This window comes from Schistocerca serialis, chromosome 1 (assembly GCF_023864345.2).
Source record: "Schistocerca serialis cubense isolate TAMUIC-IGC-003099 chromosome 1, iqSchSeri2.2, whole genome shotgun sequence".
In the NCBI taxonomy this organism is placed as follows: domain Eukaryota; kingdom Metazoa; phylum Arthropoda; class Insecta; order Orthoptera; family Acrididae; genus Schistocerca; species Schistocerca serialis.
Genome location: NC_064638.1, coordinates 538,453,303 through 538,467,319, shown reverse-complemented (window position 1 = coordinate 538,467,319; position 14,017 = coordinate 538,453,303). Strand labels below are relative to the sequence as shown.

General features: G+C 45.2%; 1 protein-coding gene across 1 annotated transcript in view; it reads left to right on the top strand.

Moving 5' to 3' along the window:
* Positions 1-14,017, top strand: part of LOC126411970 (sodium- and chloride-dependent glycine transporter 1-like) — a 212,944-nt gene that overhangs the window by 68,007 nt on the left and 130,920 nt on the right. The window lies entirely within an intron of this gene.

Here is a 14,017-nt window from a genome sequence, read left to right as displayed (position 1 = left end):
CTCCTTCCCTCTCTCTGCCCATCTACTCTCTCAGTCCATCCTGTCCTTCCCCTCCTTCCCCTTTTACAACTGTCCACTGCCCATCCCATCTACCAAATTCCTCCTATTCCTCCCACACCTCCACCATTTTCTACCAATTTCCTTCTTCCCCTCACTTGGAATATCTCATCATGTTCCTGTCTCTGTCCATCTCCTCCTCCTCTCTCTTTGGCCATTTCCTCCTCCCTCACCCTCTGTACAATTTCTTCTACAACTTTCTCTGTCTGTTCCCTCCTTCTTGTAATTCTTTCTGCATCATCCTCCCATTCTCTATCAGTCTCCTCCTTTCAGTCTCTCTGTCCTTCTCGTCCTCCTTCTCCCTGTCAGTCCATCTTTTCCTCCCCCTCTCTTTGTCTATCTCCTCCAGCTTTCCTTTTCTATCTGTCCCTACCTCCTTCCCCTCTTTCCATCCATCTGTCCATCTTCACTAACCTCTATCTCTCTCTCTCTCTCTCTCTCTCTCTCTCTCTTTCTCACTCTTTGTTCAGATTCCCCTCTACCCATCTCAAATGCCTCCCAGACAAGTCCACCTGTATGTGAAGCCCTACAAAACAGGTCGAAAAAACAGGCCAGTACTACTACAACACACATGCCTGTCATGGAGGGCAGCCTACAACTTGGGGGCTTGAAAACAGTTTTTTGAACCTGAGATGTAGGCTACCCTGCAAGGCACATCCATAAAGCAGATTGTATTTATTCAAGTAATTGGCTCTAAAAATGGTTCAAATGGCTCTGAGTACTATGGGACTTAACTACTGTGGTCATCAGTCCCCTAGAACTTAGAACTACTTAAACCTAACTAACCTAAGGACATCACACACATCCATGCCCGAGGCAGGATTCGAACCTGCGACCGTAGTAGTCGCGCTATTCAAGTAATTCATTAATCTGTGTTTCATAATTAAGTATATTATTTTTGAGATTGGTGACAACAGAGAAATAGGCTGGTAGATTTGTGTCTCCTGCATTACCTTACTCGTGCCTGTTTTAAATACTCCAGAAATCTCCCTGATGTGAATGATACAGCTGTTACGTCTGTTACAGGAGCTTGTATTCTCTCTATACATTGTTTCAGCACACACATTGGCACTTCATCTAACTCTACCAACCTTTTATTTTTTACTTTTCAATTCTATAAACTTTACCAACAGCCATACACTTTAAGATAATTTATTTTATTTTGAAAGTAAGTGTACAGCTGTTGGTAAAGTTTATTGAGTGGAAAAGTGCATACCGCACGATGTCCACTGGTCATAATGGACCAAAAGAGATTTAATTTTTTTGGTTTCATACAGTTCTTCATACTCTGTGGTTGGCAGTAACATCACTATGCTTACTGCATAATTATTTATTGGTGCTACATTCGTTTTTGCGAATTTTTGCTGTAATTTCTCTGCAATACTTAAAAAAACGCTCATTTATGTAATTTGCTAAGTGGTGCGGATCATTTGTTGCTTTAGCTTCGAATGTTCAAATGTGTGTGAAATCCTAAGGGACCAAACTGCTGAGTTCAACGGTCCCTAGACTTACACAACCTAAACTAACTTATGTTAAGAACAACACGCACACCCATGCCTGAGTGAGGAGTCGAGCCTCTGTAGGGAGAGGCCGTGCATTCCATGACATGGGGCCTCTAACCGCGTGGCCACTCCTCGTGGCTGTTACTTTAGCTCCCTCAATTACCATTATTTTATTATGCTTTAGTTTGTCTGTCCCTGTTTTCTTTTTACTTTTCTTCTCTGCATTGTGTATTATCTTGCCATTAAATAACATTTCTGCAGCAATCATCACCTTCCCATAAATTATTTTGTGTCTATGATAGTAATTTAAGAACTGTAGCTCAGTATCACTCTTTGAAACACGTCGCTCTGTTAAAGAGAGATTAATGATACCTAGTTGTCTACCTAGGTCTCTGTCCAAGAAAATATTCTGATTAAACTGTGCACAGTGGAATTAATACATGATAATTTTCGGCCCACAAGTCGTTTAATGGGTGAAGGTAATCCCAATAGTACCCTAATTATACAAAGGGATGACTAGCTATGAAATGAAATTCAGAGGTAAAATAAATCCCTGAGTGTATTAACAATAACTTAGTTTATTTAAACATCGTCAAATAATTCCGTAAAAGCTTCTACTAATGTGACAAGACTGGGTGTTGTGTGATGTCCTTAGGTTAGTTCGGTTTAAGTAGTTCTACGTTCTAGGGGACTGATGACCATAGATGTTACGTCCCATAGTGCTCAGAGCCATTTGAACCATTTAATGTGACAAACGCTAACAGTAAAACGAATAAAACGAAATTATAATGTTCTTTGGTTCGCAAAGATTAGAATAGGAGAGTATGTAATGGTAAATTCACCTTCCTAATATATTAAAAACTAACTGACCAAAATCTGCGACTCGACAGCGATGACTTACCATTTTCAGAATAGATATGAAGTTGTTATGCAACTGTGCCTGCCCTAGTTGCCATGTTAAATCTAACCGTGAAATTATGGAGGGTTACTAAATCGATCGTGACCCATACTGCCGGTTCTGCTCATAAATAGCGGTAAGTGCTAGGTTTGGGTGGTGCTGATTGTTTGCTAAGTGCTCCAGTTTGAAAGCAGCTACTGCATTGTCCATGGACGAGGACTTTACCAGAAGTCTGTTGGCTGAAGTCTGAGCCTGAGGAGTCCTGACTGTAGTACCCCAATTGAGAGCGGATTCGGAATGTGAAGTGCCTCTGCTGAGAGCAGAACTGAAAGTATATCCCTGGAAGCAAAGCCCGCAGTGTGTAATGAGAGCAGCGCATGACCATTCTTGGAAAATTTTTTGTGCCTCCGTTAGCAGTTACTTATTAGAAGAGTTATTTTTCCCTGTAACATCACCAAAGCAGGGAAACTCGGCCATCCCAGTCCTTCTATCCTTCCAGAAACTTCCATTTAAAGACCGCGGTGGTCGTACGTACACAGAACGCAGGCACGCCGCAGCCCGCATCTGGCAGTAAGGGAACAACGCTACGTCCAGCTACAACCCGTTTTCAATTCACCTGTTTCCACCAATGGCAAGAAATAACGTAAACACCAATCAAGCACGTCTTTATCCACCAGTGACAAGGAGTAACACAAAGACCAATAGAGAACGCCAAACACCACTCCTCCTATCCCCATTTACCCTACCAAATTACATCTACATCTACATCTCCATCTACATCTACATGATTACTCTGCAATTCACATTGAGGTGCTTGGCAGAGGGTTCATCGAACGACAATCATACTATCTCTCTACCATTCCACTCCCGAACAGCGCGCGGGAAAAACGAACACCTAAACCTTTCTGTTCGAGCTCTGATTTCTCTTATTTTATTTTGATGATCATTCCTGCCTATGGAGGTTGGGCTCAACAAAATATTTTCGCATTCGGAAGGGAAAGTTGGTGACTGAAATTTCGTAAATAGATCTCGCCGTGACGAAAAACGTCTTTGCTTTAATGACTTCCATCCCAACTCGCGTATCATATCTGCCACACTCTCTCCCCTATTACGTGATAATACAAAACGAGCTGCCCTTTTTTGCACCCTTTCGATGTCCTCCGTCAATCCCACCTGGTAAGAATCCCACACCGCCAGTACCATCGGCACTGCGCAGCGAAGGTATTGACTGCGTCTTGCCGTTTGTGTACTTTACCATACGACCAGAATTTCTTTGGATTTTCTACCAAATTTCGAGACAATGTTTCGTTATGGAACCTATTAAAGGCATCTCGCATTGAAGTCCGTGCCAAATTTCGCGCGTCTGTAAATTTTAGCCAATCTTCGGTATTTCGCGTTCTTCTGAACTTCGCATGCTTTTTCCGTTGCCTCTGCAACAGCGTTCGGACCATCTCTTACCAATTTATGAGGTATGAATCTCTCAATTGCTGTTGGTACTATATATTTGAATTTGAGCCACATCTCGTCTACATTTGCATAGTCAGTTCGGAAGGAATGGAGATTGTCTCCTAGGAAGGCTTCTAGTGACACTTTATCCGCTTTTTTAAATAAAATTATTTTGCGTTTGTTTCTGGTGGATTTGGAAGAAACGGTATTGAGCCTAGCTACAACGACCTTTTGATCACTAATCCCTGTATCAGTCATGATGCTCTCTATTAGCTAAGAGGTCAAGTGTGTTTTCGCAACCATGTACAATTCACGTGGGTTCGCGGACTAACTGCTCGAAATAATTTTCGGAGAAAGCATTTGCCGGCCGAAGTGGCCGTGCGGTTAAAGGCGCTGCAGTCTGGAACCGCAAGACCGCTACGGTCGCAGGTTCGAATCCTTCCTCGGGCATGGATGTTTGTGATGTCCTTAGGTTAGTTAGGTTTAACTAGTTCTAAGTTCTAGGGGACTAATGACCTCAGCAGTTGAGTCCCATAGTGCTCAGAGCCATTAGAACCATTTTTAGAAAGCATTTAGGACACTCTCGGAAGATGTTTTCTGCCTATCACCGGTTTTGAACAAGTATTTTTGCCAACATATTGAGGGAAGGTTGAAGTCCCCGCCAACTATAACCGTATGAGCGGGGTCGGCACCAATGATGTGTGTCGCTATGGATCGGAGGAAATCCTCTCTGGCTTCCGGCGGCTGTCTGATTTGCTGAAGACTGCCAGTCTCGCTAGCGGGATGAAAGCAGAGCTCACCATCTGCAGCATCGTCGACAGGACTGACTGCGGACCTTTGGTACAGAGCCGAGTGGAGGGTCTGAATCAGAGGCTGAGACGGTTCTGCGACCGTGTGGGCTGCAGATTCCTCAACTTGCGCCATAGGTGGTGTGGTTTCGGGTTCCGCTGGATAGGTCAGGAGTCCACTACACGCAACAAGCGGCTACACGGATAGCAGGGGTTGTGTGGTGTGGGCTGGGCGGTTTTTTAGGTTAGATGGCCTTGGGCAAGTACAGAAAGGGCAACAGCCTCAACGGGTGCGGGGCAAAGTCAGGACATGCGGGGACCAAGCAGCAATCGGTATTGTAATTGTAAACTGTCGAAGCTGCGCTGGTAAAGTACCAGATCTTCAAGCGCTGATAGAAAGCACCGAAGCTGAAATCGTTATAGGTACAGAAAGCTGGCTGAAGCCAGAGATAAATTCTGCCGAAATTTTTACAAAGGTACAGACGGTGTTTAGAAAGGATAGATTGCATGCAACCGGTGGTGGAATGTTCGTCGCTGTTAGTAGTAGTTTATCCTGTAGTGAAGTAGAAGTGGATAGTTCCTGTGAATTATTATGGGTGGAGGTTACACTCAACAACCGAGCTAGGTTAATAATTGGCTCCTTTTACCGACCTCCCGACTCAGCAGCATTAGTGGCAGAACAACTGAGAGAAAATTTGGAATACATTTCACATAAATTTTCTCAGCATGTTGTAGTCTTAGGTGGAGATTTCAATTTACCAGATATAGACTGGGACACTCAGATGTTTAGGACGGGTGGTAGGGACAGAGCATCGAGTGACATTATACTGAGTGCACTATCCGAACATTACCTCGAGCAATTAAACAGAGAACCGACTCGTGGAGATAACATCTTGGACCTACTAATAACTAACAGACCCGAACTTTTTGACTCTGTATGTGCAGAACAGGGAATCAGTGATCATAAGGCCGTTGCAGCATCTCTGAATATGGAAGTTAATCGCAATATAATAAAAGGGAGGAAGGTTTATCTGTATAGCAAGAGTAATAGAAGGCAGATTTCAGACTACCTAACAGATCAAAACGAAAATTTCTGCTCCGACACTGACAATGTTGAGTGTTTATGGAAAAAGTTCAAGGCAATCGTAAAATGCGTTTTAGACAGATACGTGCCGAGTAAAACTGTGAGGGACGGGAAAAACCCACCGTGGTCCAACAACAAAGTTAGGAAACTACTGCGAAAGCAAAGAGAGCTTCACTCCAAGTTTAAACGCAGCCAAAACCTCTCAGACAAACAGAAGCTAAGCGATGTCAAAGTTAGCGTAAGGAGGGCTATGCGTGAAGCGTTCAGTGAATTCGAAAGTAAAATTCTATGTACCGACTTGACAGAAAATCCTAGGAAGTTCTGGTCTTACGTTAAATCAGTAAGTGGCTCGAAACAGCATATCCAGACACTCCGGGATGATGATGGCATTGAAACAGAGGATGACACGCGTAAAGCTGAAATACTAAACACCTTTTTCCAAAGCTGTTTCACAGAGGAAGACCGCACTGCAGTTCCTTCTCTAAATCTTCGCACAAACGAAAAAATGGCTGACATCTAAATAAGTGTCCAAGGAATAGAAAAGCAACTGGAATCACTCAACAGAGGAAAGTCCACTGGACCTGACGGGTTATCAATTCGATTCTACACAGAGTACGCGAAAGAACTCGCCCCCCTTCTAACAGCCGTGTACCGCAAGTCTCCAGAGGAACGGAAGGTTCCAAATGATTGGAAAAGAGCACAGGTAGTCCCAGTCTTCAAGAAGGGTCGTCGAGCAGATGCGCAAAACTATAGACCTATATCTCTGACGTCGATCTGTTGTAGAATTTTAGAACATGTTTTTTGCTCGAGTATCATGTCGTTTTTGGAAACCCAGAATCTACTATGTAGGAATCAACATGGATTCCGGAAACAGCGATCGTGTGAGACGCTTTATTTGTTCATGAGTCCCAGAAAATAATAGGTACAGGCTCCCAGGTAGATGCTATTTTTCTTGACTTCCGGAAGGTGTTCGATACAGTTCCGCACTGTCGCCTGATAAACAAAGTAAGAGCCTACGGAATGTGTGGCTGGATTGAAGAGTTTTTAGCAAATAGAACAAAGCATGTTGTTATCAATGGAGAGACGTCTACAGACGTTAAAGTAACGTCTGGCGTGCCACAGGGGAGTGTTATGGGACCATTGCTTTTCACAATATATATAAATGACCTAGAGATAGTGTCGGAAGTTCCATGCGGCTTTTCGCGGATGATGCTGTAGTATACAGAGAAGTTGCAGCATTAGAAAATTGTAGCGAAATGCAGGAAGATCTGCAGCGGATAGGCACTTGGTGGAGGGAGTGGAAACTGACCCTTAACATAGACAAATGCAATGTATTGCGAATACATAGAAAGAAGGATCCTTTATTGTATGATTATATGCTAGCGGAACAAACGCTGGTAGCAGTTACTTCTGTAAAATATCTGGGAGTATGCGTGCGGAACGATTTGAAGTGGAATGATCATATAAAATTAATTGTTGGTAAGGCGGGTACCAGGTTGAGATTCATTGGGAGAGTCCTTAGAAAATGTAGTCCATCAACAAAGGAGGTGGCTTACAAAACACTCGTTCGACCTATACTTGAGTATTGCTCATCAGTGTGGGATCGGTACCAGATCGGATTGACGGAGGAGATAGAGAAGATCCAAAGAAGAGCGGCACGTTTCGTCACAGGGTTATTTGGTAACCGTGATAGCGCTACGGGGATGTTTAACAAACTCAAGTGGCAGACTCCGCAAGACAGGCGCTCTGCATCACGGTGTAGCTTGCTCGCCAGGTTTCGAGAGGGTGCGTTTCTGGATGAGGTATCGAATATATTGCTTCCCCCTACTTATACCTCCCGAGGAGATCACGAATGTAAAATTAGAGAGATTAGAGCGCGCACGGAGGCTTTCAGACAGTCGTTCTTCCCGCGAACCATACGCGACTGGAACAGGAAAGGGAGATAATGACAGTGGCACGTAAAGTGCCCTCCGCCACATACCGTTTGGTGGCTTGCGGAGTATAAATGTAGATGTAGATGTATCTATTTGTTACGAGACTCAAATTTTCTCTGAACTGTTCAGCAACTATATCATCGGAGTCTGGGAGTCGGTAGAAGGAGCCAATTATTAACTTAGTTCGGCTGTTAAGTATACCCTCCACCCATACCAATTCGCACGGAGTATCTACTTCGACTTCACTACAAGATAAGCCACTATTGACAGACACAAACACTCCACCACCAATTCTGCCTAATCTATCTTTCCTGAACACCGTCTGAGACTTCGCAAAAATTTCTACAGAACTTATTTCAGGCTTTAGCCAGCTTTCTGTACCTATAACGATTTCAGCTTCTGTGCTTTCTATTAGCGCTTGAAGCTCAGGGACTTTCCCAGCACAACTACAACAATTTACAATTACAATTCCGACTGTTCCTTGATCCAAGCACGTCCTGTATTTGCCATGCACCCTTTGAGATTGCAGCCCACCCCGTACTTTCCCGAGGCCTTCTAACCTAAAAAACCGCCCAGTCCACGCCACACAGCCTCCGCTACCCGTGTAGCCGCCAGCTGAGTGTAGTGAACTCCTGGCAGAACCCGAAACCCCACCACCCTATGGCGCAAGTCAAGGAATCTGCACCCAAGACCCTCCACCCGGCTCTGCACCAAAGGTCCGCAGTCGGTTCTGCCAACGATGCTGCAGATGGTGAGCTCTGCCTTCATCTCGTAAGCAAGACCGGCAGCCTTCACCAAATCAGATAGCCGCTTGAATCCAGAGAGAAGTTCCTCAGATCCAGGCTGAGAATCATCCTCTGAAACAGGGCAGGCAGCTGCATCTGGCTCAGCCAGAGACAGTACCTGAAACCCGTTTGTCAGACGCACCGGGGAGGCTTTCTGATCAGCCTCCGGGGACGTCTTTCGCTGCCTGCCACGCCTTGGAACGACCTCCCAATCAACCACAGGCGAGGGCTCAGCCCCACTACGGGCAGCAACCAGGGCAACCACAGCGGCAGACCGATCTGGGGACAGACGGGACGAGGTTGACATCCCCGTGATACGCAAGTCCGGCACCCCACAGTGGTGCCCATTGGCAACAGCCTCAAGCTGTGTGACCAAAGTCAGCGCCGCCTGCAGCTGTGAGCGAAGGGATGCCAACTCAGCCCTCATCCAAACACATCAATCGCAGTCCCTGTCCATTCTAATCTATGTTGAACAACAGTTTCTGAAACACGAGTCAGTGCCTAGATAACGCAAGGGAAACACGCAAAGAATGTATGAACTAAACTGTACAAATGCCTAACGACTGCGCTACAATCAAGTACTAAAGCGCGATGCTACAACTCTCAAATACTATAATACGCCCGAAATTTATGAATTAAACAGCGCAAGTACCCAACAACACGCAAAGAAATTGAGAATTAAACTATGTAACAAATAAGTGAGCTAAGAGTATACGGCTTGCTGCAGGCAGCTGCTTATCCAGCGGCGGCAGGGAGCACGTAAACAGTTTCCTCCAAAAATGGTTTAAATGGTTCTAAGCACTATGGGACTTAATATCTGAGGTCATCAGTCCCCTAGACTTACAACTATGTAAGCCTAACTAACCTAAGGACATCACACACATCCATGCCCGAGGCAGGATTCGAACCTGCGACCGGAGCAGCAGCGCGGTTCCGGACTGAAGCGCCTAGAACCGCTCGGCCACAGCAGCCGGTAAGTTTCCTCCGTTACGGTATAAGATCTAAAGTCTCTCTCGTGCAGCGCTCAGCTCAGCACAAAGTCCTGAGGACGGGCACTCGAAATAGTGGCCGAAACGTCGGACAATTTTATGTATTGACACTGCGGTCAACAGCGCAGAAGAATTTTATTAACAACCTCAGTTCTCCTTAAGAAGTGGCTTCCTGTGCTTCCTACATGTAATTACATTTACTATATACTACAACTCTCAGAACGCAAGTGTCGTCTTCCTATTACTCTGTACTGACGCTCTCGAAGTCTGGGACCGAACGGGGGCTCGACCAGCGATGAGCGGCTGGTTATTCAGCGTCGACAGGGGGCGCTGAACTTCGTCTTCCTGGAGGCGTCACGCTGCCCTTTCTTTCAATTGGCTCGCGGATCAGCGCCTTCTTGATGCCGTTTTGAGGCGTTGTGCTGGTCGGTGTGCAGTCGATGTTTTAGGATTGCACATATAGAATTCCGATGCTGCAAAAAAGCCACTCTGCAAATGAATCATCCACATATTACCGGAAGACGTCTAGATTAAGTTCTGCCGGATCAAGTGCCCTCTCCTTAGAGTCATCCATAATAGACATTTTCTGTCAGAGGGGAGAGAGGACTACCCATAGCAAAACCGTCAATTGCTCAAAATATTCAATGCTGAATTGAAATGATTAATTTATTGATGAAGTCAGGTTGAATCCACAGTTGTGTAAGAGTCAGTCTCGAAAAAGAACACATTGTCTTGCTCTTATTAAGCGTTTGCTGATTTACATGTCGGCCTTGGATTTCGTTTAGGATTCCACGAAATATATTGCAGCTTCAGCAAAACTTGTATCAAACTGCTTCAACAACCATATCTCCTCTGTTAGCCATATTTCTATTGAAATTATCGTACTTAAAAATGCTATTCCGATATAGCCACGACTGCTTGAAACCGAACGGTTGCTTTTTAACTTGTGTAATTATGACAGAAGATGGGAATCCGTCTCTATGACATGGCACAGTCGTGCGCCACTTACATCGTGCTTTGCTGCTGTGGTACTCAAAGAATACTCGTAACAAGTGTTCATACATAACACAATACATGTTTTTGGTATACAACAACCATTCTTCGATCTAATGCACTTCGTTGTTACAACTCATATTAAATGTCGTAGTTGTGACAAGAACTTCGGCCCATCATTGATGAGAGGGCAGAGAATACAGAGTACTTCATGAATGGATTACCGACAGTAGAAATAGTATACCTGTTATGTTCACCGCGTTATAGACAGGAATTGTGATTCCGGCAGGCGAAATCGACGAAAGTTGTGTTACTGTCTATCTCACTTTGGAAGGAAGGGGTTGACATTATGGAAGCGACAGGAAAATCAGTTTATGAGTATTATTTATTTTGATTTTTGGTTGCTCCTACTTTTGCGTTATCCTCACGCGATGAATATTTGCTTATCCCTTTTGGAGGGAGGGTGAGGAAGGAGGGGAACTTTCCTGTGTGTTGTGCATTTGGTCAGGGAATGGTAACTCGGCGTGACGATGAGACCTAACAGCAAAACCATCAGTGGTTATCATTTCTCGCATTTACTGAAAGAATGGTTCTCCTGTCCATTAGGCTATTTGACAGAAGACTTGATACTGGCTTCTCTGTTTTATTCATCTGGATAGACGCAGGAAATAAACTTAAGAAACACGTTAGTAGCAGTGGGACATTGCTAGGGACTTTACGATGTACTATATATACGACTGCTGACGCAGCTTCTCAACTTCCCAATGGAAACATCACACTGAAGGTGCATGTTACGCACTGTTTTGATGTCTTATTTAATTCTAATGCGGGGCTTTGCGTTTTACAAGGCAGCTTATGTACTGATAAATTTCAGTAATTGGAAAAAGTGTTCCAACGATTGCCATTTGTCACCGACACCATCGTTTTCAACTTGAGAAATTTTTTTTCGACTTTTGTCCTTTTATCCACATTATACGAGAGACAGCACAAAGTGACTTAAATTATACGCTGCATGGGCTGAACACGAAGTCCACTGGCAAAATTTCTGCGGTTGTTCAGGGATATTTCCTGAGTATTGTCGTGTAAGAGACCGGTGACTTCCGATGGTCCTTTACAGAATAATAATGTATTTACGTTCTAACAGTACCTCCAAAACAGAACTTGATATACAGTCATCAATCAAAACGTATAACAAAAGAACAGAGTAATGTGCAACAGCCCTCAGACAGAAGCAAAACTACTGTGATGTGGTTGCTGTCGTTGCGCCATTGCATTCAGCGAACCCATACACGAGACGGATATCGGCCGAATCTCCATTAGTAAATGTGTCTATTCCGTTGTTTCACTTTTAAAATACAACAATACTGGAAAAACACACGCGAGACAGAATCGACAGTACTGAATGCAGACTTGAGGGCGAAGAGTAAAAGTCGGCATTAGTTGCTCGAACAGTCCACGGGTATACTGCCGGTTTATAGTGTCCAACGGGCACAATATTTCGGCACTCAGACATGTGGCCATCGTCAGGTGCGCTGACGAACTGAGCTCCTGAGGGCGGGCGGCCGATTTAAATCCCCTCCTCCCGCGGGCCGCTCTCTTCGCCGTCCGCGCCCGCGCGCCGGCGGTCGCGAAGACGTGGGCGTCGGAATCTGTCGTGGCGTCGATGTGCTTGCTACGTCCGCACTGGTCGCCAGTTCGTACTTCTTGCTGAAAGTCTTCTTAATTACATTTAATGCCGGGTCCGAAGCCTTGCTGAGATTGTAGCCGCAATCTCAGTTGATAAGATCTTCCCTGGTGCGACAGCGTTATAAGGGAGGCTATCGACGGCGAAGAGAGCGGCCCGCGGGGGGAGGGGATTTAAATCGGCCACCCGCCCTCAGGAGCTCAGTTCGTCAGCGCACCTGACGATGGCCACATGTCTGATTGCCGAAATATTGTGCCCGTTGGACACTATGAACCGGCAGTATACCCGTGGACTGTTCGAGCAGCAAATACGCCGGGAGAAACTGAAGAATTGCGGCATTAGTGTTGTCAACAGCGAGCCCCGGGAGTAAGTGAGAGAAGTTTGCTGAGAAACAGTGCTTTCCGTGGCCATCTAAGGTGTTTTAAGTCTAATACAGATACAAAGCTATCTGGGACTAAGAACTCGAACTACTCTGCAACGAACCACTGGCGACCACATGTCAATTACACCAAAATCCTCAGGAAGTGTCGCTGTATACGGGGGGAGGTCAAGAATATGGAAGCATTAAAAACACAGTGCATTACCATGCTTCATACGGCGTAGGAAAACCGTTCGCATTCAAAACAGTTTCCAATGGTCTCGGTATGGAGAAGTACAGGTCCTTCTTTGTTTTGAACGGAATCTTGTACTATTCTTCCCGCAAAAAAGTGGCTACTTCAGGTAACATTGATAGAGGTGAATAGCGATCACGCACCCTTCATTCCAAAGTAGAGCATAAAGGCTCAATAATACTGAGACCTCTTGACTACGGTGGCCAAGGGAGATGCAACTGTTTGCCCTCGTGCTCACAAAATCTGGACGATGCAAGGTGTGTGGATAGTGGCTCAGTCTCCTAGGAAGACAACATCACCAGTGAGGAGCAAATATTGTACAATGAGATGGACGTGATCAGCCAAAGCGATGATGCGACCTCGCAGAGTAACCAAGGGGCTCATTGAACAACGTAATATGGCTGCCCAAATCATAACTGAACCTCCGTCATGTTTAACTCTCGGGTCGTGAATAGGGGCAATAGTTGAAAACCGTGTACAACAAGACTAATCCGACCAAATGATTTCCCTCTATTGCTCTGTACTCTAGGTTTTATGGTTTCGACACCATGTTTTCCTGTTACTGGCATCTGCATCACTGACGAGTGGTTTTGAAATTCCAGCTCGCCCTGCAATTCTTAGCTTGTGGAACTCCCTTCGCGTTGTGTTGGTGCTGACGGGGTTTGCGACTGCGACATTCAGCTGTGCAATGACATCTGCAGCCGCGGTACAACCTCTTGAACGACTATCTGTCACGATCACTCTACACATACACTACTGGCCATTAAAATTACTACACCACGAAGATGATGTGCTACAGACACTAAATTTAACCGACAGGAAGAAGATGCTGTGATATGCAAATGATTAGCTTTTCAGAGCATTCACACAAGGTTGGCGCCGGGGGCGACACCTACAACTTGCTGACATGAGGAAAGTTTCCAACCGATTTCTCATACACAAACAGCAGTTGACCGGCATTGCCTGGTGAAACGTTGTTGTAATGCCTCGTGTAAGGAGGAGAAATGCGTACCATCACGTTTCTGACTTTGATAAAGGTCGCACTGTAGCCTATTGCGATTGCGATTTATCCTATCGCGGCATTGCTGCTCGCGTTGGTCGAGATCCGATGTCTGTTAGCAGAATATGGAATCGGTGGGTTCAGGAGGGTAATACGGAACGCCGTGCTGGATCCCAACGGCCTCGTATCACTAGCAGTCGTGCACGAACAGTTCGATAACGTCTGCAGCAGCATGGACTATCAGCT